This window comes from Stenella coeruleoalba (genome assembly GCF_951394435.1).
Source record: "Stenella coeruleoalba genome assembly, chromosome: 5".
NCBI classification, from domain to species: domain Eukaryota; kingdom Metazoa; phylum Chordata; class Mammalia; order Artiodactyla; family Delphinidae; genus Stenella; species Stenella coeruleoalba.
Window position 1 is genome coordinate 87,742,271 of NC_137150.1, and position 27,884 is coordinate 87,770,154.

At 37.6% G+C, this 27,884-nt stretch overlaps 1 protein-coding gene across 14 annotated transcripts in view; it reads right to left on the reverse strand.

The window, feature by feature from the left end:
- Positions 1-27,884, reverse strand: part of LOC307186545 (uncharacterized protein) — a 1,017,825-nt gene that overhangs the window by 144,007 nt on the left and 845,934 nt on the right. For 6 of the 14 annotated variants that reach the window (XM_079921775.1, XM_079921774.1, XM_079921779.1 and 3 more), the window contains one exon: positions 10,913-10,953. The exons of the other annotated variants lie outside the window; for them this stretch is intronic. The gene's annotated coding sequence lies outside the window, so the exon portion shown is untranslated. The remainder of the gene's footprint in view (positions 1-10,912; positions 10,954-27,884) is intronic. 14 annotated transcript variants of the gene reach the window in all.

A 27,884-nucleotide genomic window follows, 5' to 3' on the forward strand; every position in this document is an offset into this window, starting at 1 on the left:
AAAACAACCCACTCAAAAAATGGGCAGAAGACCTAAATAGACATTTCTCCAAAGATATACAGATTGTCAAGCAACACATGAAAGGATGCTCAACATCACTAATTATTAGAGAAATGCAAATCAAAACTACAATGAATTATCATCCCACACCAGTCAGAATGGCCATCATCAAAAAAATCTACAAACGATAAACGCTGGAGAGGGTGTGGAGAAAAGGGAACCCTCTTGCACTGTTGGTGTGAATGTAAATTGATACGGCCAGTATGGAGAACAGTATGGAAGTTCCTCAGAAAACTAAAAATAGAACTACCATACAACCCAGCAATCCCACTACTGGGCATATACCCTGAGAAAACCATAATTCAAAAAGAGTCATGTACCACAATGTTCATTGTAGCTCTATTTACAATAACCAGGACATGGAAGGTACCTAAGTGTCCATCAACAGATGAATGGATAAAGAAGATGTGACACCTATATATAATGGAATATTACTCAGCCATAAAAAGAAATGAAACTGAATTATTTGTAGTGAGGTGGATGGACCTAGAGTCTGTCATACAGAGTGAAGTAAGTCAGAAAGAGAAAAGCAAATACCATATGCTAACACAGATATATGGAATCTAAAGAAAAAAACAAGGTTCTGAAGAAACGAGGGGCAGGACAGGAGTATAGACGCAGACATAGAGAATGGACTTCAGGGCACAGGGACGGGGAAGGGTAAGCTGGGACGAAGTGAAAGAGTGGTATGGACATATATACACACCAAATATAAAATAGATAGCTAGTGGGAAGCAGCCGCATAGCACAGGGATATCAGCTCGGTGCTTTGTGTCCACCTGGAGAGGTGGGATAGGGAAGGTGGGAGGGAGACGCAAGAGGGAGGAGATATGGGGATATATAGCTGATTCACTTTGTTATACAGCAGAAACTAACACACCATTGTAAAGCAATTATACTCCAATAAAGATGTTAAAATATATTAACTGTCATTTTATTTTGTCTATATTCATTAAAATGAAGATAAAAAATAATGGAACAGGGCAAAATCCTAAGAAGGCAGTTAAAAAATTAGAACTAAAAAAAAACTTTCATATAAAAAGTTAATACAGAATTATTTTCATATAAAATATAAATGTAAGCAGGAGAGAAGAATGAAAATCTAGTCCTAGCCAATTTTTTTAATCCTTGTGAAATATAAATTCAACTCTACCTACATCTTTCATGATCTGAAACATATTATTTTTGCAGCTTCAACATTTGTGTCTACTTCCTTTCTTGAATCTAAAAGTGATCATTCACATTTCCTAGAGTGCACTGAGAATAAATATTGATAACCAGGATCTAATCCATACAGGAAGAAACTAAGAGTCCAATAATTAATTAAGTTCCTCAATATGTTCTAGCAAGTGACGGAAATGGAATTCAAGTCCAGGTTTCTCTGACTGTAAAGGTTTTCTTCCCAGTCTGTAGTTCCCAACATTTGTGGGATATGGGTCTCTATTTAATCATTTAAAAATTGCAGAAACCAGTATATTTTAGAGATCAAGTGGTTGGCAGTGGCATCTCATTCTCTGGATCTGAACCTCACCTCTTCCAGTCAATAGCTGTATGGCCTTAAGTAAATGATTTACACTGCCTACGACGCAGATTTCTAATCTCAAAAAAAAAGAGGATAATAATATCCTCAAAATATTTTATGTACAGGAACTAAGTATGATAATCATACTACAATGATTGGGAGTCCAGACTTAATGGATGTGAACTACTACACTACACATGCTGTCTTAATAGAGTTCTTTAACTTTGTATTTTCACAGCAGGTGAAAATTATCTCTTTTTTATTGCTATAATAATGTTTTTCTAGTTAAAATTTTTTCTTCATTGGCACTTTGCCCTGAGTATTCTCCTGATAGAAGTTATTCCTATTATTTGTCAGAGTTAACTTTACCCAACATGGCTTTTTCTTTCTAACATATCACCAAACTTCTCTTCATAGTGAATGATCTTATTTTCTGCAGTTTATATCAGGCATGGGAACAGGGACCATCTTCCATCTTGGAGTAGAGATACAAAATTATTATGGTGTATATACTGACTGCTAGAAAACTCCCTGTTAACTGGGTAATATCTTGGGTTATATTATTTTGCAAAAGTTGAATATCTGTTCAAGTTCATAGTGATCATAAGAGTGACATCTTTTCAGATACTGAGCTCCATTTAGTTAAACCATGATAGGGTCTACTTTCTGTTCAATCTCTCTGCATAACTCCCATTTTATTTGAAATTGCTTGCGTGCATCATTAAAGAAACACACTTATATTTATCTCGTAAGAGTAACAGTTCCAGAAGGAAAAGAACTCTTGAGTCTGCAATATTTCTCCATTTAAAGAAGAAATGATTCTTTTGCAATGACTGCTATAAACTATTCAGACTACTGAAGCTTAGAAAGCATGTTAGCACTGATAAGTGTTTATGAATGGAATGGTGAATCATAATTTCAACTGAATTCACCCTGTCCTTACCTATAAGAGATTTGCTTGTCTAATGTTACTGTGCTATAAGAATCTCTTTATTATACTGAATTTTGCTTGTGTGTCTTGAACATACATGAAACAATTATTCTAAGATACACCTCTGAAATATAACATGCAGAGAACTACATTAGTACACCCATGAAATTTGAAACACATGGTTCAGAAATTAGTTATGAGAATTATTCATCTTTATCACCAACATTTAGAGACCAGCCTTTTCTATTAATGCTGTAATAGTAATTGTATACACATTTTAATAACTGACAGTTTAAGAATAAGCCCCCCTTAAATTCTTTTTGAAAGAGTAATATCAAAATTATGAAACACTAAACATTATCACGAAAGCGAAAAACATTGTTTCATTTTTCTCTTAATATGCTTGCATTTTACTTTTCAGTATAACTGGAAATAGTATAAGCAAATTAAAATCATGTGTTCACACATTTTCTTCTTTAAATGATCACAATTGTGCCATTTAATTTTGTTGCTTATTTTAGATTTTGTTCCTAGAAAGTATGGTATAGTATAGTATAGGAAAAAAATCAGTATTTGTAGAACTGAAGGAGTTGGGAGACCTACCTTCTATTTTTACTTCTATCACAGAGTCATAAATGCACTGAGGGAGCTCAACTTCCCCAAGCTGCTCATCTCTTGTTTGAAAATGAGAAATCTGGACCAGATATTCTCTAAAAACCATTTTTGCACTAACAGTATGAATTTAAACCACTGTCAAATTTTTACTCAGCAATGACTGAAATGAAAGGGACCTTTCCTCATATCAGGCATTGCTACTTGAAATTGATTTGGTTATGATTCGACATTATTAACAAGTAATAAAGTTCCCCCACTGAACTTCTGCATGCAATGTCACTATATCATTAAACATAACTAGATTAGAAACAAATTAGGTTAACTCTTGCCTGGTGAAAACAAAGTACAGTCTACTGTACTCAGCAGAACGGTTGTTACAGCAGAATGATGGCTGGTAACAATATGTGGCCAAATGCTGGACTGTAGGGCCCTAAGTGGATGATAACATGGAGCTAGTCATGAGTGCCAGTAGGAGTTGGCTTTGGAAAAATCAATGAGGAGAAGGTGGTTTGGTTGGAGCCTTGCCCAAATACTCTGATTTCTTTTGCTCTACTGACTCATCTCCAAGTTCAAAGCAAGGAATGGAAAGTACCCCTAGAGAACTGGCAAGAGAAAGATTCTTGCTTCAAAATTGTCCCTTGATGTTACCATGATTGATCAAAATTTTCTAAGTCCTTTCAATCATGGGCAATCATACAGTTGCTTTATGTCAACTTGCTTCTCTCTACGTCTCAAATTTTTCATCAACAACCAAACGTGTGTGGAACTGGGCATTCCAGGGGAGAGAAGATGAAGTTCTCACCTTACTGGTTCCAATCTATTTGAGAAGATAGTTGATAAACTACTTTGTAATCAGGAAATCTCACGTAAGACATTTAAGGCAAATCACCCATACACACAGAATGCGCATTTAACTGATTTGTTAATCACAACATTCTAATTTTCCACATACAATCAGTCTACATTTACTACAATTTGGTGGTCACACAGTGTTAAGTTTGCCAGAAGGAGTTATTCCTGATTTACCAGAAAAAGAAGAAGCCATCTTAAATTCAGTTTCGATGAAATGTCCAGTAAATTTGCATTTTAATGGAATTTTTGTATAGAAACTAATGGAGTTGATTCTATTGTTCAACAAATATTCATTGAATAGAGAGCATATATTATATACTAGACATTATGCTAAGAACTAAGTATCGAGCATATTTCTCCCTTATGGGTATGGATATTTTAGCTGCCTCTCAACTTTACAGCCTGCTGGTTTTGAAGTCCAGTTGCCCATGTTGATGGGATCCATAATTTCAATGCCTGAACTCGGTCTCTTGAATGAAGCTAGCATCTTACTCATTAACCCCCTTGTGACTTTAAGGTCCTTTGGCAAATGATGGATGCCATAGCATAGATGAGATGAGTAGTATCTGGGTCCATCAATGACCTTGATAAGAGCTCTTCAGAAAGTTCAAATTGTTGGGGCTGGTAGTGGAAAACAATGAGAGTAATATAATTTTTTCTGACTGTGCCCTGCACGGCTTGCGGCATCTTAGTTCCCCGACAAGGGACTGAACCCAGGTTGCCACAGTGAAAGCACTGAGTCCTAACCACTGGACTGCCAGGGAATTCCCGAGAGTAACTAGAATTTTATGTGAGCTGTGAAGGAAAGACTTAAATGACTGAAGAAATGGAGAAGAGGTATTCTGAGGGGGTGGTGGGAGGATGGTAATACTGCATACACAAGTAATGTGGTACAAATGTACTAGGAATGTGAGGTACCTGGGATGATACATAGAAAAAGGGTCTAAATAGTGAGAAACACATCAGAGTTTCAGGATGGTGGGTTGTTTTATTGTCCTTCACATCTCTTTTAAACATGGTATTAAGCAAAGAATTCATCACAAAGAGTATTTATAATGTTAGATTCATTTCAATAAACTATGGCTCAGGTAAACCACAGCTTTTCTTAAGGAGCTGCACCAATATAATTCAGCATTGAGTGGCTATTTCTCAATTTACTCTATTTGTCGAATTTGTCAAAGTACAGAGAAATTGCAAAGCTCTAACATGTGGTTTTCTGATTCTTGGAAAGTCTTCAAAATTACTCTTGCAAAAATGAAATTATAAATTTAATGTACACTAACATATTTACATTTCTGATTTGTCTTATTTATTAAACTCCATAAATCATTAGAATTAGGTACTTAAAATCTGATGGGGGCCTTCCCTGGTGGCACAGGTTGAGAGTCTGCCTGCCGATGCAGGGGACACGGGTTCGTGCCCCAGTCCGGGAAGATCCCACATGCCGCGGAGTGGCTAGGCCCGTGAGCCATGGCTGCTGGGCCTGCGCGTCTGGAGCCTGTGCTCCGCAAGGGGAGAGGCTACAACAGTGAGAGGCCCGCGTACGGCAAAAAAAAAAAACAAAAAAAAACAAACAAAAAAACAAACCTGATGGGGATTTTAAGCAAATACTGTATTTTTTCAACGTTTCTGAGCTTTCAATCACCATGCTTAAAATTTATTATATCCAAATATCTCAACACCCAACCTTATACTTGTTTCACTACTTGGTTTTCACAGTTATTTCACTTTAATTTTAATTAAGGAGTAATTCACGTTACTGTTAAACACTACTTTTAAAAATTTTTGAATAGGTAAGATATTTATGAAGCTAAAATTATATATTTATATATATACACATATATTTGTGTGTATGTGTATATACATGTGTGTATGTGCATGTGTATGTGCTTACCAGAAAACTTATTTTTCCTTCCAATCCCTTACACCATCTTCCAAGTTCCCATTCCACAGTGCCCCTGCCACCACCAACAAATAAACACTGCTGTTCCATTTTTATATCCTTCCAAATATTTTATACATGTACAAGTAAGTAGCAATACATATTAGCTTTCACCTCTTTTTTACTTAATAGGTTAGTATGTTCATCACCCTTTCCTGTATCTTGCTTTTTTTTCATTCCAAACCTATATTGTGAAGATGTTTTCATGGAGAAAGGAGATTTATGGATATCTGTAGGCTCAAGGGCTGAAGGTCCAAAAAACAGAAATAACCCTCATGGGGTGGTTGTTATCTTATTGTAATTAAATAAGGACTTATTAAGATTTGATTACCTATTTCCAATTTAGTTTGAAATCTTTAGATGTGATTCCATACTAAATCATCTATTTTTCAAGTTTACCTAAACAAGAAGTTAAAGCTTCCTTATATGATATTCATAAAGTCCATCAAACTATTGAAGACTGGATCATCTCAGAAGTTAAGAAGTCATCCAATTGGAATTTAATAAAGCCTCTAAAATGGAATATTTTTCAAAGACAGACTCTCAGACATACTATAGGCATGCTGTGCAAGTTTTGGCCACTCAGGATTTCCTGGTCAGGGTGTTCTAAGGTGACTTTGAAAATAATGATCCATTAACACTGGAAAGGGGAAGCAGAAATTCCTGAATTCTAAACCATCTCTCAACTTTTGAGGCAAAAATCACTCCACGTGCAGTTTTCTGAGTTCACATCTCTCTCCTCCTTCCGCAGATGTGAAAGGAAAGTGTATCTATATTCCAACTATAGCTTGACCAGATCCTCACTTGTTCATCCTGATAGGTATGGTTCTCTCCAACCCTATATGGTTCTTTTAAGCGCCTGTTTCTGAGTGACCCACAAACAATGCATTGTTCCCAGATATGTATGACCTTGGTTGTCTCCCAACTACTTTGAGTATACCCCCACCCCCATGCATAGCTTCAGCCTCATAGTTGGTCTGGGCTCATGAACCTTTACTTCAGTACTCCTCCAATGTGGCCAACTGCTTTTACCCCAGCTTTCCAAATAGGATTCCAACAGACTCTATGGCAATAAAAGTAATGATGCCAGCTTTATAGGGTGGATCCTAATGCTTCCTGGAATATAAAGAGGTCTCATGGATATGATCTTCCTAGTCAAAAGACAGAAATAGTCCCTATATAATAAAAAGTAATTTGGACAATCAAGGTATATCCTGTTACACAGAAATAGGGAAACACAAATTAATTTTGAAGAGTAGAAAACAGGAGAAAGAGAAAATATATCTTTTATATAGAAAAGTGACAATTTTATAAGATAAAACAAACATAGCTATAAGTAACATACTGTGGAATAAAATAATTCTTGCATAAAAGTCTGGAGGTTTATACAATAAAAATAGTTTTGCCTCTGACTTGCTTTCTACCTGGACAAAAATTATATAATCTCTCTGCTCTCAGTAAAATAAAAGAGAAAGAGCTAGACTCGTTTAACTCCAAAGTCACTTTTAATATATAATTATAATAATTATTTTTCAGGTCACAGTCTCTGATTTAAGAATTGATGAAAGAATCGCAATTGCATTTTATTTTAGGATTAACGATACAGAAAAAAATCTGTAGTTAATCATGAGAACTTTTATGTTTTAAAAACAATAATGATAAATCCCATTTATTAAGTTTATTTTGTACCAGGCACTTGTTAAAATTTTACTCATATGGTCTCTTTTAATGCTCCTTATAGCCTTGTATTAGTTTGCTAGCACTGCCATGACAAAGACTGAAGGGCTTAAACAAGAGAAATTCATTTTCTCACAGTTCCAGAGGCTGGAAGTCCAAGATTAAGGTATTGGTAATATTGGTTCCTTCTGAGAGCCCTGAGGGAAGGATCTGTTCTAAGCTTCTTTCTGTAACTTGTAGATGGCCGCCTTCTCCCTGTGCTCCTTGCCATTGAATTCTCTCTGTATCTGTCTGTGTTCAAATTGCCTCTTACAGAAACACCAGTCATATTGTATGAGGGCCAACCTTAATAATCTTATTTTAATTTAATTACCTCTGTAAAAACCCTGTCTCCAAATATTCTAAGGTACTGAGAATTAGGATTTCAACATATGACTTAGGTAAGGACACAATTCAGCCCATAGCAAACCTCATGAAATACTTCACTAGTATTTTCCCTATTTGAAAAATAAAGAAATTAAAAAATGAGATGATTTATCTTGGATCATATGGCCAGTAAAAAGATTAGAACCCAAGTCCATTTTACTTGTAGTCCCTACTCTTATTAGCTATTCTTGCTTTCAGACAGTTAGTTATAAGAAACTAAAAGCTTCACTGCCTATGACTGTAGTCAAAGAAGTAAGTTATTTTAAGAGTTAAAACAGTCTTCTGTGGAACTCAAGTACATGTTAATTATCAGAGGAAAAGGGATAAAAAGAATACAATGCATGTTAACTTTCAAGAGATGGATATTTGACCTTAAGCTATATAATTACTTATAAAATATGCTTAACATTTTTCCCAATGATAAAAATAATGAATATCTATTGTAGTATTTGGATAATATTGAAATATATAAAGAAGAAAAGTTATAATCACACACAATCCCATCCTTTAGAGCTAAACATTATCAATATTTTTCTTTCTTTCTAGCATTTTAAGTAAATATATACTGATACATGATATATAGTTTTAAACCTTTTTTTAAACTAAAAGTAGTATATAATTAATCTTTCTTCTTCCATTTACCATTCCTTGGCATCATGACATTTTCCTATAAGTTCGTACATCAAAATAATTTCCAGTCTATAGAAAAGTTATAAAAATACTTTACAAAGTACTCTAGTTATTCACTAGATTCCTCAATTGTTAATATTTAACCATATTTGTCTTATTGTTGCTTTTCTGTGAGTGTGTATGTGTTTTCTGAGAACAAGGAAATTGAATGCCTATCCATAGTAAATTATGAAAATTAAGACACTAACATTGATACAGTACTATTATCTAATGTACAGATCATATTCAAATTTTGCATATTGCCCCAATAATGTTACTTATAGCAAAAATTGTAGAAGAAATTCCAGAAGAAACTCTGCTCTGTATTTCATTCAGGTTCATACATTCTGTTTAGTTCTCCCTAGCCTTTAATCCTTTAAACTTGAACACCATTTTAGTCCATCTTTGTATTTCTCAGCCCTGGTATTTTTAGAGTACAGGCCAGTTATCTTGTAGAATGCAGCCCTCAGATTGGGTTTTATTATAAGGAATTCCTACAACTCAATAACAAAATACAAAATAATCTGATGAAAAATGGGCACAAAAATTAAAACAATAAGATGCCACTAGACACATATTAGAATGGCCAAAATCCAGAATGCTGATAATACCAAATTTTGAAAAATGGAGCAAGAGGAACTCTCATTCATCGTTGGTGCGAATGCAAAATGGAACTGCCACTTGGAAAAAGAGTTTGGCAGATTCTTACAAAACTAAACTTAATCTTATCATACGATCCAGAAATTGTGCTTCTTGATGTTTAGGAGCAAAGGAATTGAAAACTATGACCACACAAAAACATGAATACAGATAAGTTTATAGCAGCTTTATTCATAATTGCTAAAATCTGGAAGCAACCAAAATGTCTTTTAGTAGGTGAATGGACAAGTAAACTGTGGTATATCCAGACAATGGAATACTATTCAGTGCTAAAAAAGTGAGCTATCAAGCCATGATAAGACATGACGGAAACTTAAATGCCTGCTACTACGTTAAAGAAGCCAGTGTTAAAAGGCTACATACTGCATTATTCCAATTATATGGAGGTCTGACAAAGACAAAACTATGGAGATAGTCAAAAGATCAGTGGTTGCCAGGGGTAAGAGTGGGGGAGTTATGAATAAGCTGAATACAGAGGAATTTTAGGGCAGTGAAAATACTCTGTATGATATTACAATAATGGATAGATGTCATTATAAATTTGTCCAAACCCATAGACTATACAACATCAAGAGTGAACCCTGAGGTAAACTATGGACTTGGGGTAATTATGATGTGTCAATGTAGGTTCTTCCTTTGTTTAAAAAAAAAAAAAAAGTGGTACTGTGGTACTGTGCTGTGTGGTACTGTGGTACTGTGCTGTGTGGTATGCTTGTGTGGGGCTGGGATATATGGGAAATCTGTTTCTTTCTCTCAATTTTATTATAAACCTAAAACTGTTCTAAAAATATTGTTTAGTTTTTAAAAATTCAGAGTTCAACCTTTCTTTAAAAAATGGACAAAGGGGTTTCCCTGGTGGCGCAGTGGTTGAGAGTCCGCCTGCCGATGCAGGGGACATGGGTTCGTGCCCCGGTCTGGGAGGATCCCACATGCCGCGGAGCGGCTGGGCCCGTGAGCCATGGCCGCTGAGCCTGCGCGTCCGGAGCCTGTGCTCCACAATGGAAGAGGCCACAACAGTGAGAGGCCCGTGTACCAAAAAAAAAAAAAAAAAAAAAAAAAAAGGTCAAAGGACCTGAATAAATATTTTTTCAAACAAATACAAATGGTCAATAGGTATACAAAAAGGTGCTAAATATAACTAATCATCAGGGAAATGCAAATCAAAATCACAAAAGATATCCCCTCACATCTATTAGGATAGCTTTTATATACGTGTGTGTGTACTGGATAGGTTGTGGAGAAACTAGAATCCCTGTGCATGGTTGGAGGGAGTGTTGATGCAGTTGACACAGAAAACAGTATAGAGGCTCCTCAAAAGATTAAAAATAGAAATGCTACATGATCCAACAATCCCACTTCTGGTTTTATATTCAAAAGTACTAAAATCAGAATCTCAAAGAGCTATCTGCCTTCCCATGTTGCAGCATTATTTTTATTTTTTGGCATCACAATAGCCAAGATATGGAAACAACCCAAATGCCCATCAACAGATGAATGGATTAAGAAAAAGCAGTGTATATACATGCAATGAAATACTTAATAAGGAAGGAAATCCTACCATTTGTGACAACATGGATGGTCCTGGAAGACATTAAGCATCTGGAAGGAAGAAGTGAAGTGAAATAAGTCAGTCACCATAGATTGAGATGTTACACACATAAAGGTGAGAGCTGAATCTATATAAGGAGAAAGCTCTTGGAAGAGAAAAACAGGAAGAAAAAAATACAGGAGGCCAAGACAGATTCCTAGCCAGTACTCACATCTGGTTGGCAGAAGAAAGAAAGGGAATAAATGAGGAAGTGAAGGGCCACAAGTGGAGTATTTGAAAACAGAAACAAAAACAAAACACACTATGGTATTTTCAGCTCTATTTTGGGAGAATTCTATATCCTAAATGTTAATCGGGGAGGTTGTCCACTATGTATATATATATCAATTTCAAAATGCTAGTTTGTGTGTCAGTATGTATATCTGGCCAAATGTTTGAAATCTTGCATGAAAAGCAATTACAGAAAGTTCAGTAAAGAACTTTGAAAGAAGAGAATTACACCAGACTAGTTCATCTTCAGAAATGCAATAGTGAATTGAAATAGTTCATTAAAATTTTGATTTCTAAGTAAAAGTCTTCCCAGACTACTTGCTAAATATTAGATATCAAATTTGCTTTTGCTCTGAAACCCCTTTTATCAGGATTTATGTTCAAGGCACAAATGAGGTCTGTTGTCTGACTCAGTGGAAAAGCCTACACTAGTCTGGTTAAATTGCTTAAATAAATTGACAAATCTGGACACCAATATCATTGGAGGAGCTACATATAATCTTGAAAGAGGCGGAAGAAGGAAGGACAACCAGTATCAGAATTTGTTTAAATTAAAAAGCTTGCAACCACTCACTGATTCATTGAATGATGCTCTTTAAACCACAATAAATCATATACTGTCAATGCTGAACCTGCCTCCCCCCCCCCCACAAAAAAAGAAATAAGTCGGTCACAAGGACAAATACTACATGATTCTTCTTCTACGAAGACCTAAAATAGTCAAATGTATAGAAGCAAACAATAGAATGATGATTACGAGGGGATGGTATGAGGAAGATATGAGGAAGATAGTTGTTCAATGGGTATAAAGGTACAGTTCTACAAGCCTAGTAAATTCCAAAGACCTGCAGTGCAACACACGGTTTGTAGTTAATGATAAGGTATTGTGTACTTAAAAATTTGTTAAAAGAGTAAATCTTATGTTAAGTTTTCGCACCACAATAAAGTACACACATACACGTACACATACTCACAAACAGCAAAGGGCAAAAGAAAACTTCTGGAAGTAATTTCTATGTTTATTACCTTGATTGGGGTGATGGTAACATGAGTGTATATATGTGCAAAATCATCAAATATATAAATTAATTTTGTGCAGATTATGTGTATACCAATTTTATCTCAATAAAGCTGGAAAAAAAGACTTGTAAATAAATGTTCGTAGTAACTTTTTTTTGCAACTTTATTTTTAATAGCCAAAACCAGGAAACAGTTCACATATCTATCGACACATAAACGAATAAACAAATTTTGCTGCATCCATACAATGGGATGGCACTCAGCAATAAAAAGGAATGAACTCTTCTTATATGCAACAACATGGATGTAAGTTACACTGAGGGAGAGAAGCCTGAACCCTCCCACCCCTGTTACCAAATGTATATACTGTAAGATTTCATGTATATAAAATTCTAAAAACTGCAAGTGAATCTATAACTACAGAAAGCAGAACATGGGTTGCCTGAGGACGAGAGTGATAAGGGCAAAGAGAAGAGAAAGGGAGGGATTACAGAGGGCCACAAGGAGACTTCTGGAAGTAATGGATATGTGCATTATGCAGTGACGGTGATGGTTTCATGAGTGAATACACATGTCAAAACTCATCATAATGTTCACTTTATTTTTGGGACATTTTATTTATTTATTTGTTTGCATATCTTCTTTTTTACTGAAGTGTAGTTGATTTACAATGTTGTGTTAGTTTCAGGTGTACAGCAAAGTGATTCAGTTATACATATATAAAAATATATGGGTTTTTTTCAGATTCTTCTCCCTTATAGCTTATTACAAATTATTGAGTAGAGTTCCTTGTGTTATACAATAGTACCTCACTGGTTTATTTTATATATGGTAGTGTGTATATGTTAATCCCCAACTCCTAATTTATCCCCCCCTCCTTTCCCCTCTGGTGACCATAAACTTTGTTTTTTATATTTGTGGGTCTATTTCTGTTTTGTATATAAGTTCATTTGTATCATTTTTTTTTTTAGATTCTGCATATAAGCGATATCATATGACATTTGTCTTTGTCTGACTTACCTCACTTACTATGATAATCTTTAGGTCCATCCATGTTGCTGCAAATAGCATTATTTCATTCTTTTATGGCTGAGTAATATTCCATTGTGTGTGTATATGTATATATGTATACCACATCTTCTTTATCCATTCATCTGTCCGTGGACATTTAGGTTGCTTCTATGTCTTGGCTATTATAAATAATGCTGCAATGAACATTGGGGTGCATGTATCTTTAAATATGTGTGGTTTATTGTATTTCAATCATACTTCAACAAAGCTGAAAAAATTAGTGAATCTAAAATAACAAGATATCATTTTTTAATTTAAATTTTTAATATAAAATTTTAATTTTATTAATTTCAACAAATAAATATATATAAATGAAAATATTCTAAAAGGGATTTTAAAAAATTAACAGGATAAAAGGAAGGAAAAGGAATCTCAGGGAGAGAAAACAGCAAGTACAATGGCCCTGGGGCAGGAAAAAACATTTCTGTAACCAAAAGAAGACATGTGGTTGAGATGCTGCAGGAGTTGGTAGTGGGGACTGGCGTCAGATAAGCTCAGAAAGGTCAGCAGATAGCAGTTCCTACAGGACTTCTTAAGCTTCCTTTTTTTTTTTTTAAGATTTTTGCATATTTTATTAAATGTAACGAGACTTATATAAGAAGGTACTCTGCAAACTGTGAAAGTTTTCTCTGGCTTGTAAGTGGAAAATAACTTTGAGGAGGGCAATAGAAATCAGGTCATAGGTAGAAAAATGACAGCAGCTTACACTAGAGTAGTGGCAGTGGAGATGGAAAGAAATAGACAGAGCCAACCTTATTTTAAGACAGAAACAACAGTACTTGTGTCAGATGTGGAGAGTGAGGGTGAGAGAAGTGAAAGGAAACTTTCCAGTTTACTATCTTAAGAAAGTAAGAAAACAATGTGTTAGGAGTAAGATAAAAATGTTAAAGGAAGAGAAATTTGTAAGGGAAATATCAAAAGTCAAGTTTTGAACATAATAAATTTGAGAAACCTGTGAGACATCTAAGCAAAATTGATGCAAAGGTAAGTGGATTTATGAAGCTAAGTGTCTTTAAGCATGATCCCCATTGAAGATACACATATGTACATAATTGACTGACCTAATCTCTGATTATTTCCTTAGTCCACATATTTTAAAAATAGAAATGATCTGTGAATACTTCTGGGAATATTAATAATTTAAAGATACTTCAAGCATTGGATATAATTTTGAGAATGGTTACATCCCTCTATATATGCTGTAACAGTCTAAGTGAATTCCTAGCTGTGTAAAAAAGATGTTTCCATACAAGACCCTTGTCAGGGTGTTCATACATATTCTAATCATAATTTTTTTAATAAGCCAATCAAGTCATTTCATTTTGTATGAGTAAAAAGAGACCAGATTAATTAGAGATCAATATAAGATTATTGTTGCCTAGTGTATTTTAAGTTGCTTTACCTCTGGTCAACCACTTTAACAGATAGGACAATTCAGGAGAAGGAGGACAAATGAAATCAAATTAAGATAAATATTTGTAGGCTTTCTTTCCATTTCTTTTTTTTTGAAATCATTTCAAAAAAATTATAATTTTTTGTTCACCAAGCTGCCAAAGTTTTGCCTATTGAAGACCATGAGTTTTGTTTCTGTAGGAATGGAGATGGCTTTTGGGTAGCAGTCTTTACAGAACATGGCGTATCTTAAAGCTAAGTTCTCTCTTTTAAAAGAATAATTATACTGTGAACATATTCATTTTTTTTCTCATTGGCTGATTACAGCCAACAAATGTCTTCCCCATTTCTTCCCTTATAAGCACATTCTCCTACAACTGCAGCTAAGGAGATACTACCTGTCAGTAAGCAGGTGATGCATTCCATAAGCAGAGATTGGAGTTAATTGATGTGACACAGAAAACAATCTCCTTTTTCAGTTGCTACAGCAATGTAAATGCTGAAACATGAAAATGAATGAACACTGTTTATTTTTCTTCTTTAATTGTACTTTCTTGTCAAGCTCAGGTTCAAAGGATAGGACTACATGCGAATAAAGATTTTGGAACTGGACAGAACCCTACAGGCCTACCCCACCAAGTACAAAACTGAGCAGCTAATGATTAGGACAATAGAGTCACAGACTCAGTGTCTGATGCACAATCTTGAGCTGTTTTACAGATCCTGTAACTGCCACCAGAGGAAAACAGCTAACTGCATGATGACAGACTGCAGCCATGACATAAGCTGCTCCAACTTAAGCAGTACTACATCTATGGCTAGCACGATTCCAAGAACTGGCCTCAAGAGAATGGGATAATGGTAATCTATATCTTTGTGGGCGTCAAAATTATCGTGGCTTGTTCTGGCTGTATGTATAAGCAGACAACTAAAATTGTTAGCAAAGAGATTCTACAGACCCACGTTGACATCTTCCACAGTGCCTTATGTCAACAAGAAGAAGTTACAGAAGATAGACCTTCGCCCCTAATCCCATAGAAATGGAATGAATTCTGACAAGTGGGGATTTGTAAGCAGCTCTCTGCAGGATACCGCCCTCAGCAGGAAGCCCCTTTTCTTATCATTTTAGCAGAGCTATCTTGTAACTTTTTATTTTTTTAATTTTTTTAACATCTTTATTGGAGTATAATTGCTTTACAATGGTGTGTTAGTTTCTGCTTTATAACAAAGTGAATCAGTTATACATATACATATGTCCCCATATCTCTTCCCTCTTGCGTCTCCCTCCCCCTCACCCTTCCTATCCCACCCCTCTAGGTGGTCGCAAAGCCCGGAGCTGATCTCCCTGTGCTATGCGGCTGCTTCCCACTAGCTATCTATTTTACGTTTGGTAGTGTATATATGTCCATGCCACTCTCTCACTTTGTCTCAGCTTACCCTTCCCCCTCCCCATATCCTCAAGTCCATTCTCTAGTAGGTCTGTGTCTTTATTCCCATCTTACCCCTAGGTTCTCCATAACCTTTTTTTTTCTTATTTTTTTTTCTTAGATTCCATATATATGTGTTAGCATACGGTAAACCAGGCACTCCCCACGTTCTACTCATCTCAGGCCCAAGCACACCTTTCAAATCTTTTAATCACACAATACCTTGCCTAACTTGTCGGTTCTTTCCGTAGATCAAAGAAGTAGAAATGAAGAATAAGTAATTAACAGATGACCAGATCTCTTCCCTAACTTCCCCTTCAGTAATCTCCTGAACAAACCATGTGACTAAATTGCGTGAACAAGACACCAGCTAGAGGCAGACCACTAAGAGTCAACAAGCCTGGATGAAGTCGGGGATGGTGATGACTCTGATCCCTTATCTCAGTCATTAACTGAGATTACTTCTCTGTTTCTCTTTAAAAGCTTTCTTGGCCGAGCAGGATCTTTTTTTTTTTTTTTTTTTTTTGCGGACTCTGGCCTCTCACTGTTGTGGCCTCTCCCGTTGCGGAGCACAGGCTCCGGACGCACAGGCTCAACGGCCATGGCTCACGGGCCAGCCGCTCCGCGTCATGTGGGATCCTCCCGGACCGGGGCACGAACCCGTGTCCCCTGCATCGGCAGGCGGACTCTCAACCACTGCACCACCAGGGAAGCCCCGAGCAGAATCTTTGAAGGCGGTTTTTGGGGGATGCTGAGTCCACCATCTCCCCAGATTGCCAGCATTCTGATTAAAGTCACCTTTCCTTTCTACTGACATTTGTAAGTATGTAATTGATTTTTTAAGTCGTGAGCAGCGGGACCCAATTCATTCGATAACATTTGGACATTGGAACTCCTGGTTCTCAGGCCTTTGGCTTTGGACTGGGAGTCACACCATCAGCTACCTTCATTCTCAGGCCTTTGGACTCGAACTGCAATTGCACCACTGGCTTTCTTGGTTCTCCAGCTTGCAAACAACAGATTGTAGGACTTGGCCTCTGTAAGTACGTGAGCTAGTTCCTAAAATAAATCTTTTATATATATATATATATATATATATATATATATATATATATATTCTGTTGATTCTGTTTCTCTGGAGAACCTAATAAAGATACTAACAATAGTACCTAACTTTTAAGGAAGCTGTGAAGCTTCAACTTACGTAAAAATATTTAGCACAGGGCTTCCCTGGTGGTGCAGTGGTTGAGAGTCTGCCTGCCGATGCAGGGGACACGGGTTCGTGCCCCGCTCTGGGAAGATCCCACATGCCGCGGAGCGGCTGGGCCTGTGAGCCAAGGGCGCTGAGCCTGTGCGTCCGGAGCCTGTGCTCCACAACGGGAGAGGCCACAACAGTGAGAGGCCAGTGTACCGCAAAAAAAAAAAAAAAAAAAAAAATTAGCACAGTGCCTGGAACACGGTAAGTACTTAGTATATGTTAGTGTGTTTTTATTGGACTTAATTTTTAAATTTACTTTGTTAAAAATAATTATGAGAACACATTAATCTCATTGATCCACTTGTGTTCTTAAAATAATTTAATTAAGTAGATGTTATGTGCCAGGTACCAGGGTCAGGTAGTAGTGACAAAAAGATAACTTCGACATAGTTCCTGCCTTCAAAGAGCTCCTAACCCGGTAAACTGATTTGAATTCTTATAAACACTCTTAATCTTCAGCACACAATTTAACATTCATCATATGCAGCTTTGCATTGTTGCTTGCTATTTTCTGTCTATAAAAAAAATTCTGTTCTATTCTATGAGGTCTTATGTATTCAGTGAAGTAATAAAATTATAGCAATGAAAGGATCTATATTTGATCTTTATTTGGCTGCTCATTTAACACAGAAGGAAGCTAAGGTCTTGAGGCAGTGTGGGAGGAGGCCCACAGGGAGGAAGGGACAGTTCTGATCTCACCCAATGACAGACTCAAAGCCACAGCTCAGGTCTCCATGTCAACCAGGACTTCTCTCCACAAGCACTAGATAACTAACATTATCAGAGCAGGACATTGTCCTGCACTCTGTGACATGCTCTAAAACTAGTATCCCTCTGTTCTGACACCTTTAGGGGCACTGTGTTGGTAAGTCATGAGCTTTTGCATGGCCAATTGAGCATAATTTTATAATCTGTACTGTATCCCATTGTTCTCTGAGGTACAAAGGAGGTCTCATTAAACTGATCATTAAGATTGGTTATTTGACCCTAGCTCCTGATGCAAGACCTTAGTCTACCCTCTCTCCTTCCTCAACACATGCTTCAGTTACCTGGAGCATTCCCATAGACACACATTGCAGGACACTCATGTTCTTCATTGTTCCTCATCAGGGTATCTTTCTTCGGGCGTTTTCCAGGCAATGTGCTCCCATCTGACGTGACTGCTCTTGTCCTGCTCACTCCTGTCGCACTGAGGTCTGTTGGGGAGGGTATGAGTGGGCTTGTGAGCATGGAGCTCACAGTGCGGTGCTGGCGGTAAGGTGGCGAAGTCTCCCTCTTATCAAAGGAGAACTTTCCCATGGTACGTCCTATGGCAGGTTCACCCAGCATTTTAGGACATATCAGATTTAGCTGCTGATCTTTCCTTCTCTCTTTTGGAACTCGAAGGAGTTCCAAATCAATCACTCAAGCCTGGTAGGGCAGACTAGGGGAAGAGGGTGAAGGGCAAGTGAAAACTCAGCTGTCAGATGCCCGTGTGGGGTGGGATCAAATAAAACGTAATAAAAAATCAACAGCTCTTTCTCCCTTTAGTGAAACCACCAAACACAAAGCCCCCAGCCATAACCACTTATATAGTAGATGTCCACAGGGCTTATTGGCCTCTTGTTCCATAAACAAAAAAATACAAAATTCTAAATTTTGTCTCTTCTAAGATAAAACACCCTGCTAAATTTGTTTTTTACAGATGAAGAAATTAAACCCTAGAGAGGCAGAATGACTTTCTCCCATATAATGAAACAAGCTGGTACCAGTGCTGGGATTAGTGCCCAGAATTAGGTCTATGCCAATTGTCATTTCTAACAACTGTCTCATTATAAAATAAAAATACTCCTTTCTGAATAATAATAATAATGAAGTATTCTATTATGAACACACGGGGCACATCATGTGATGAGTGAGATAGATATATATATATATATATATATATATAAAAATTTACATTTTTTTAAATTGGTTCTTTATATCTGAAATGAGCCTTCACAGTGAGTTTGCTGGTTGCAGTGATAATGCCCTTTATGTGGATCCAAAAGGAAAAAAAGCAAAAGGAAATTGATAGCTCCTTACCTTCCATACAAACAGTCTCTTGGAACAAATTCTATAAATCAAGAGCTTTAGGATATCCCCGCTATAGGCTAAAACTGCAAAAGAACGAATAGATCTTAATTTCCAACTTTTTAAAAATTGCTTTTGCTCTGTCCTTGCATCCATAATACATATATTTCCAAGCCAAATACAGTTTATGTATAAGATGGATGAGTCAACTTCAAGAAGTTTGTTGAATACATTTTCAAACTTTTTGTAGTTGCTGCAGTTAATGGAGCTGACTGAATTTACAAAGTAACTCACTCCAGGTTTTGCATGGAAACAAGGTCATTGTCTCCATTACAGTGCTAAAATAACATTTTTGCTATAATAGATGGGCAAACCATGATCCTGTGCTTAATTTTCCTTTTAAGATTCAGACAGATCCTCTTTTCTTCGGTCAGTGGGTTTTCTTATTTTGTAGTCTGTATGATGCCTTAATAAAAGAGACCTTTCTTTTGTTTTAAAACAGTTGCTGTAATAATGCCTTTCTTTGTTTTTTAATGAGGTTTAGTTCTCAAACTAGTGGACTGTGTTCTGATGGCCCCAATGATCTCTCTTCAAATAAGCAAGATAGTTCTTTTTCCTTTCAATACATATGTTTCTTCTTTAGATCCAGTTAAAAATATTGACTTGCCAATACTTGCTGCTTCAAGCTGTCAAAGGCAGTTTGCCCTATAATAGCATAAACTGAAAAACATCACTAAGCTGTAGTGTAATTCAATATTTAGAATTCTAAATGTTTTTTTTGCAAATCAAAGGGGAATATCACACTCAGAACTGTTTCCGGACCTGTAAAGGGCATGGAAAGTTTCTTCACTTTTTTTTTTTTCCATTTTGCTCAATATTTCAAATACTTGCCAAATTTTTCAACTGTGTTCAACGATTTTCCCTTCATCAGACAGGAATTTTAAAGGATCCGTATAAACAGCATAAGAAGGGAGCTCACGATACTTTGAAATCCTTACAAGTCACCAGAGTATCACTATAGTAACTTAAGGTTACATTACTATTTTTAAACAGAAGTTGTGTCTTTTTCCAATTCCCCCTTATACAGAGTTGCTGTAGGGTAAAAACAGCCACAGAACTGGAGTATGCTCGGCTTGAGTTCTGATGGCTCTGGCTCTTGGAGGTTTTGAAAATTCCATTTGCATTGCCCTGGAGTGCTCGGCTGATCACAGAGAAATCAGAGATCATCAACTCCTTTGAGAATTATTCATGTATTTTTTTAAGCATTTAAAACAGTAAAATGTATCAATATTTATGTAGACATTGTCCCAGTGTTAAATATTTGAGAAACTAAGAAATATACACGTATATAAGGCTAAGAATTTAAAACATCCACATTGTAAATATTTGTTTTATTAGTGGAAAATATATTTTTAAAATTATATATACTAACTCTTACGAATGTTATTAAAGAAATACTTTCCTTATTCTTCATTAGATATGTAGATGTTGATATTAAAATTTTCAGTGACGTTAACATTTCAAAACATCTATGTTCTTAGATATCTTTCTATATATTCTAAAATATTCCTGGCTTTCCTTCTTAACATATTGTATAGAACAAGAGCTATATACCAGCTGCAGAAGAATATAAGTCTGGGAGATTTTGAAGACTATAATTCTTTTAAGAAAGATACAGACATCATTCTTTGTGAAGCAAGAATAAAATCATGCCCTTTATTCATTGTCAATGGGCCTGCTCTTCCAGAATACATTACTGTCTTTTATCTAATAGCCTATTACAGACTGCAGATCATGTAAAAGCAGTGAGGGTGCTCAGAGTCTACAGATTTCATTTTTTATTTCAATGCCATTATTAAATAACCCCTCAGATGGAAATTCAATACTGGCATGCTACATGATAAGCTATGTTAATAGCTCATGTTATGCAAGAGTTGAGCAATTACTTGAAACTTAATAGCAGGACTGTGAAATTGTGTAATTGGCCAGATTCTCATCCACAGTAATGTTATGTAGTTACCTTAGTGACAGCAGATCAGAGTGTGATGTTTTGTAAAAAGTTTATGAAGCACAGCCAGATGACTAAAGAGGGGATTCCTTTTGTATGGCTTTATTGGGATGAGAGAGAGAGAAATGCTTTAAGGACTGGTTGGCTTGAACAGAAGTGGAAGTGCTACAATGAGATTCAAGTAGTAAAAACATGAGATTTTGATTTTCTTTCGTCTTACATGTGTGTCTCTTTGAAAGTGGGGCCTGTAGAGACTTTTGGCAATAAGAAGGCAATTATAAGTTTTAAATATACTGCAGATGGGAAGGTTAATTTAAAAAGAAAAAAATCCAAAATATAAAAAGTCAAGAATGAAAAATAATCACCAGCTGGCAGATTAGGTATAATTATAATTAATGATGATGATGTTATTATATTCAGAAAGCAGTGATACAGGGAAGCCACATTAAACAAGAGCAATCATGGCGAGTGTGAAATGTTGTCTCAGCAGTAGGAACCGTACAGTTGTGTACTCATTGATTTGATATAGATGATTCTCATGGCATTTCATAACGCAGAATTATTCTTTTTTTCTATACCAGTGAAAACCGTCAGAAAATCACTGAGCTAGAAGTTAAATCAGGTATAGTGTTTAAGAACAAGCTTTAACTTGAAATTCTCAGCCAGGCTATACAGGCGGTAGCAAGAAATAAGCCAATGACTGATTTAGAGCTAAAAGAGACCATTTTGATATTTCCAACGAAGAGAGTCAAACCCACAGTGGTTACTCATCCAAGATCACAATAGCTAGTTAGTAAAAGAGAGCTAAATCCCAAGGTTCTAGTTGCACAGATCAGGGATCATGCAAACTGGCTTTTTAAGGTAACGACTTTTAAGAATTTTTAGGTGAAATAAAGGGAAAACTTTTTTTTAGACATCCCATTAGAGAAAAACAATAATAGTTTTCCTTATGAAGTAGCAGTGGTCCTCTAATTTGTTATCTAAGGATTATCCTTTCCTTGAACTTGTTAGCACTGCCTGTAAATAGAGAGGAATGAGTGTAGTTTTAAAAACTCAAGATGTTCAGGAATCAGGTCTATTACTAAAATTGCACAACTTACTTTTAAAGACCTGGAAAATTCCAGGCTATCCACGTCATGAGGTAGAGATGTTACGCAAAGACAGTCTGTAATAAAGTCTACAAGATGTCCAGATGGGTAGCTTCAGAGAATTAAATTCACAATCTCAGGATTATCATCTTTTCTATTAAATAAACTAACACATAAGCACATAGAATAGTGCCCGACACATAGAAGATGCCATATAAGTGTGTACTTTATTGTTATTACATTTGTGATCATCATCTTTATCTAATGATTCTTCTTGTTCTCTCAGATGTTCTCCTTGGTGCTCTGAGCCTGAGAAGGCTCCAGGAGACGGAGAATCCCGGCATTTATGTTCTGTATCTCTAAGGCTGACCACTTTGTCTGCTATACAACATGTAATCAAAAGTTGCTTATTGAACGAATGCTGTTGAATACTCTCACCAGGGGCCAGCTTAACAAATCTCTTTCTAGGTAAGAAAAATCCAAATATGATAACTTTGAACTTCGTGAAATTTCTATAAAAAGTCCAAGTACTTAGAGCAAAGTAAGATAAGAGGACAAGAAAATTTTTACCCTGGAAAAGAGAAGAAAATGGAAGAGAACAGAATTTGTTACATGGTATAAATTTATGGCTCCTATACATGCATGTGGTAGGCTGAATAATGACCCCCAAAGCTGTTAATGTCCTAATCCCTAGAACCTGTGAACATGTTATCTTACATGGTAAAAGGAACTTTGCAGATGTGATTAGGTTAAGAATCTTGAGATTTGGAAGGGTTCAAGATGGTGGAGTAGGAAAACCCTGAATTCACCTCCTCCCATGGACATACATTTACAGCTACACAGAGAATAATTTTCCTCGGAAAAGGACCCAAGAACTAGATGAACAGTGCCTCCACAACAAAGGACAAAAAATGACACATCCAGAAGGGTAGGAGAAGCGGAGACATAGCCCTGCCTGGGACCCCATTCCAGATGTAGTGACCCCACAGTCAGGAGAAATTCCAAAATACAGAACTCTCCCCTGGGTGCTGGACTGGAAAGACAAGTCCCCAAAACATGTGGCTTTGAAAATCAATGGAGTTTAAGACCAGGCGAATCATAGAAATGTAGGAAATGGAACTCCTACCCTTAATGTGCTCGAGCGCAAACACACTGGCCCTGAGATCCAGTGCGACAGCAACCGATTGAAATGAACCTAGACCATAAGTGAAGGAGACCCATTGACTAATTTTAAAGCAGCTGCTAGAGAGGCAGGAACCTGCAGGAACTTTATCCAGGGATGGAAACACTGATGAATACCACTTTTGCAGTCTCATCCTAACTTGCTGGTGATGGCACTGATGGGCACCATTTTCGGTGCCCCTGCCCCAAGCCTTCTAGCACCAAAGGGCATGCTCTGCTCACCTTGTGCCGTAAGTGGGCTGGGTGAGCACCTTGCATCCCACCCACCCCACACAGCATTCGTGCCACACCAGGCTGGGTGAGCACAAGTCCCACCCACATTATGAAGAAACTGAACCACGGCTGGACTGGGCAAGTGCCCTGAGCCCTGCGCTCCCCACACAGAGCTGAGAGGGGTGAGTCCCCTAAGCCCCACCCTAGCCTCACAGCAGCTGAGTCGTAACAGACATTTGTGGGTGCCCTGAGTCCCACCCACCCCTCACGGCTCCTGAGCCACCACCAGGCTGGGCAAGCACTTTGAGCCCAGCCATCCCTGCGTAGCAGCCGACCCACAACCGGGCCAAGTCAGCTCTCTGAACTTTGCCCACTCTGCAGAGAAACCAAGCCACAACTGGGACTAGCAATCCATTCAAACCCCTCTCCCCTTAACAGCAGCCAGGGCCCTACAACAGCCAGTGGGCACACACAGTGAACAAGGGGTGTGCATGGAAAGCCTGTCTCTGGTGGCCAGGGGAGATTGTGCTTGTGGGCCACAGGGATCAGCTCCTACACATGCCCGCTCTCTCAACATGGAGGGAGGTAGCGATTTTGTCCAATACATACAGACAAACACAGAGAGACAGGCAAGATGAGCAGACAGATGAATATGTTCCAAACCAAGGCAAATCCCACAAAGAGACCTTAATGAAACAGAGAGAAAGAAGCTATCTGATAGAGTTAAAAGTAATTGTCCTAAGAATGCCCACTGATCTCAGGAGAAGAATAGATGAACACAGTGAAAACCTCAACAAAGAGACAGAAAATACAAGAAAGTACCAAACAGAAATTATAACTGAACTCAGAAATACAAGAGAGGGGTTCAACAGCAGAACGGGTGAAAGAGAAGCATGAATCAGTGAGCTGAAAAACAAAGCAATGAAAATACCCAGACTGGACAGAGCAGCACAATGAAAAAAGAACTTTAAAAAGTGAGGATACTCTAAAGGATCTCTGGGAAAACATCAAGCAGAATAACATTCACATTATAGGGGTCCCAGAACGAGAAGAGAAAGAGAAAGGGCCAGAAAAATTATTTGAATAACTAATGGCTGAAAAATTCCCTAATCTGGGGAAGGAAACAGACATCCAGCTCCAGGAAGCCCAGAAAAGTTCCAAATAAGATGAATTCAGACAAACACACCAAGACACGTTATATTTAAAATGGTGAAAGTTAAGGATAAAAAGCAAACCTTAAAAGCAACTAGAGATAACTGACAGTTATGACATAATGCCTCCTGGCGTTAGCATGGATTCAGCTTTACCTCCACTTTTATGCTTACCTAAGCCTGATATATTTTTAATGACCTGGGAGTGACTGTTTAGTATGTTTTCCTCACGGAGTAAAGCCAGGATTAAACTACTTGAAATGATTGCTATGTAAATAGTGTTGTGTCTGAAAAATATAATCTATTTTAAGTCCTCGGTTCTTGGTTTTGTTGTCGCAATATAAAAAATCCAATCCACCTGTGCTCACTGTGTTTGCAAGAGTTGTCATCACCTGCAGGAATTGTAAGAAATGTTTATCCACCTTCAACAGGAGAGGTGGATTTGAGGTCTGCCCTGGTTAGGTTGAGCCAGAGTAAAAAGCCAGAAATGCTAACTGAGGCCAAGGATGGTTGGTAAATAAAGAATGTTATAGGGCTTCCCTGGTGGTGCAGTGGTTGAGGGTCCGCCTGCCGATGCAGGGGACACGGGTTTGTGCCGGTCCAGGAAGATCCCACATGCTGTGGAGCGGCTGGGCCCGTGAGCCATGGCCGCTGAGCCTGCGCGTCTGGAGCCTGTGCTCCGCAACAGGAGAGGCCACAGCAGTGAGAGGCCCGCGTACAGAGGAAAAAAAAAAAAAAAAAGAAAAGAATGCTATAGTACTTTCAATTCTTTATAGCTGAATAATGAGCCCATTTAAAACATAATTTCAACTTTGAACTAATAATAGCATTGCTTAAACTAATCATTTCAACTCCCTTTATATGACTGCTGAGGTCTGTTGTGAAAATTTAGGCACAAATGATGCTTATTCCACACTTTACTCAGATAAAATTGCTATCTGCTCGGCAAGAACATTATGCTCTGGTAATATCTCTGTCTCTATTATTTATCTGTTGATGCAGAACATGTTTGCTCAAATATTAGCAGCTTAAAACAACAAATGATTATCTCAGCCCGTTTCTAAGGGCCACGTCCTGGAAGCTTAGCTGGATTGTTCTGACTCAGTCACTCATGAGGCTGTGGTCAAGCTGTTGCTCAGGGCACCATTCATACAAAGACTTGACTGTGGATGGAGATTCTCCCCTCAGACTCACTCACATGGCTGTTGGCAGAAGACTTCACTTCCTTGCCAAGTGAGCCTCTCTATTTGGCAGCTCGTGACTTGGAAGCTGGCTTCCAACAGAGTGATTGTGGGGAGAGACAGAGACCAGAGAGAGACAGAGAGGGAGAGAGAGAGAGAGAGATTGAGAGAGGAAATGCGGCCTGTTATGACCTACATCTCAGAGTCACACACCATCACTCCTGCTTACTAAATTCATAGAAGCAAATCACTCAGTCCAGCCCACACCACAAGAGGGGCTCATGTAAGGGTATGAATACCAGGAGGCAGGGATCAATAAGGGCCATTTGGGGTGGTGCTTATCACAGCCACCAACTTGCTGACTGAATGGGAGCAAGGGACTATGCCTCTTGGCGTTTTCCTTTTCTTTCAAGTTTGGGGATTTTCCTGTATAACTCCTTCTACACCAATTTGGGCTCCCACCCATGATAATATAATGGAGAATGATTAGATACTGGAGGACTTGGACAGATGCATAGTCAGTGAATGGGAAAATTGGACTTTACTACCCAAAAGGGACCGCTGAATTGTTTTTGTTTTTGGCCATCTGAAACACCTGCCAAAGGTGCCGTGTAACTGTGATCAGTACCACTTGCAAGTAATTATCGTAGATTATTTTACATATCACTATTTAACGATGGTTTCTCAGATCTCCTCATCTCATCTTTAAGGACACTGAGATCCAGACTTGTTTCATATGCTGCTATACCAGTGACTGGCATTTATCTTTGTACAATAGTGTATGTAATAGGACTACTTTTGCGAAAAAAAATTAAATAAATATCATGTGTTGAGAATTACTGAGTGCCTAGCACTCTTCTACGTGCCGTTTGAAGCCCCCCAACAATCCTGGTGAGGTAGAACCAAAATTTGCTTTGGTCACGCAAACATGGCATGGCCTAGTTAGGCTTCATACCGGACAGTCTGGTACAGAGAGGCCACAGAACTTGCACATGACCATAAAGCAAATCCAAGTAGGGAATGCAGCTTACAATCACATACCCAGGGAACTCACACTCGTGGCAGATGGTGTCGTGGCTCTGGAACGACTCAACTCTTCCTTAAGTGTGTTCAGACCCCAAAACTGCAGGCAAATAAAGAGGCTGACTGCATGGGATCTAAACTAGGGTTCTGCGTACATTAGACATGCTTAAATTTAAGGAGGTCAATGTGAGCCCCGATCTCTTAATTACATGTCAAAGTTAGTAATTTTACATTCCAAAAGCATAAAGTTTCCCTGTGGCTATAATGTCAGTTAGATGATTTCATCTTTTGTCCAGTATGTTAAAAGGGAACTGGGTTTCCGTGTGGGAATAAAGTGACAATGGTAGCTAGGTGTGAGTTGACAGACACTAGTCTCAGTAAACACAATTTATTTCTCTTGTTTTTGTTTCCAGAGTGAATCACATGCTAGAGAATCCCCGGAATCGCTTACAATGAGGTACACAGGATAACTAAAGCTTCCCTGAAGGCTTTTTGTCAGTATTTGTTGTTTTGCAGATCTACTCAACAATTCAGAGAAAATTCTGAGCATATCTGCTGGCTGCTTCAGTGAAAACAGCATAGAGCACATAGCTTTTCTCTAATGCTTTGAGGAAATAATCATATGCACTAGAATACTGACGCTTG